General features: G+C 49.4%; 1 non-coding gene across 1 annotated transcript; it reads left to right on the top strand.

Annotated features, from left to right (window-relative positions):
- Window positions 1-213: 213 nt before the first annotated feature.
- TRNAR-UCU lies at window positions 214-298 on the top strand. The gene is given in 2 exon segments: window positions 214-250; window positions 263-298. It is a non-coding gene; the product is annotated as a tRNA-Arg (tRNA).
- The last annotated feature ends 1211 nt before the right edge of the window (window positions 299-1509 follow it).

Raw genomic sequence — 1509 nt, forward strand, 5'->3', positions numbered from 1 at the left:
AGGCAGACTCAAGCCCCCACAACCCAACAGGTGATCATCTGTTGGGTCAGACAGGAGGGCTCTAACTCATGGCATTTTCTGTAAAGCTCCTTGAGTTAGAACAGGACCCCCTAAACTTATGTAGGCATCCTGAAGGGTCTATCTGAAGGGTGGTGTATTTTATAACTGTGTTAAGAGGTAATGTAGAGAAGAAGCAGATCATGAATTTCCAGTGGCTCTGTGGTGCAATGGACAGCACGTTGGACTTCTATAGTAAAATGTCATTCAAAGGCTGTGGGTTCAAATCCCACCAGAGCCAAAATACTTTTTATTCAACCACAGCATGCACTTCAGAGAGAGATGACTCTTAGGATGAGATAGAATTCACCTCACATGGACAGGTAAGGCCCTGTTCTCAGTCAAGATGGCTGATCTACTGGGAAGGCTTTTAAACTGACTGCTGGGGGACAGGGAAACTCCAAGTGAAGCATGACTGGGGACTGGCACACAGGAAAGCTCCCTTGTGGAGGACACTAGTACAACTGTTTTTCAAAATGCTAACCAAACAGTTCTCCCACAGCATCTCAGGAAATCAAGGGTGTCAGTTGGGGGTCTCAGCTGCCTGTCCACCAATGCCAAGAGCATGAGGAATAAGCAGGAAGAGCTAGCCCTTCTGCTCTCTAGTGGGCAATGTGACCTGGTAGGGATCATGGAGACCTGGTGGGACTCCTTGCATGATTTGAGCATATCCATAGAGGGCTACACCTTGCACAGAAGGGACAGAGTAGGGCAAAAAGGCAGTGGGGTAGCTGTCTATATGACATTGGCTCCCTCTGGGTCAAGCTACTGGGGGGGCAGAGGGGGCCAAGGTGAGAAAAACCTAACTGTAGGCATTTCTAGAGGCCACTGAACCAAGGAGAGGAGCTGGATCTGGAGTTCTCTTGAGAACTGACAGAGGCCTCACGTGCAAGGGACTTGGTTGTCATGGGTGACTTCAATTACGCGGGCACAGATTGGGAGAAACACTTGGCTAGGTCAGATCATTCATGCAGTTTCCTGACTGTGATCAAAGAGCTCTTCCTGACCCAGGAAGTGCAAGGGCCAACCACAGATAACGCTCTCCTAGACTTGGTCCTGGCCAAGGGAGATGATCCGGTGTGTGGCTTGAACACTGAGGGTAACCTGGGCAACAGTGACCATGAAATTATCGGGTTCACCATCTGCCACAAGGTCGACAAATCAACCAGCAGGATTGAAGTCCTTGACTTCAAAAATGCTGACTTTGACAGGCTCAGGGCATCAGTAAGGGAGGTGATGCGGAACCAGGTGGGAAGGCAAAGGGGTGCATGAAGAGTGGTCGTTGCTCACGGATACGATCCTTGAAGCACAAAAGAAGACTGTTCCTGCAAAGAGGAAAGGTAGCAGAAGGGGTGGCAAGCCATCCTGGCTTAACAGGGACACTGTATCCCTCTTAAAAAAGAAAAAAGAGGTGTATGCACAGTGGAAGCTAGGGATGGTCCTCAAGAGGGA

This window comes from Alligator sinensis, unplaced genomic scaffold (assembly GCF_000455745.1).
Source record: "Alligator sinensis unplaced genomic scaffold, ASM45574v1 scaffold20_2, whole genome shotgun sequence".
In the NCBI taxonomy this organism is placed as follows: domain Eukaryota; kingdom Metazoa; phylum Chordata; order Crocodylia; family Alligatoridae; genus Alligator; species Alligator sinensis.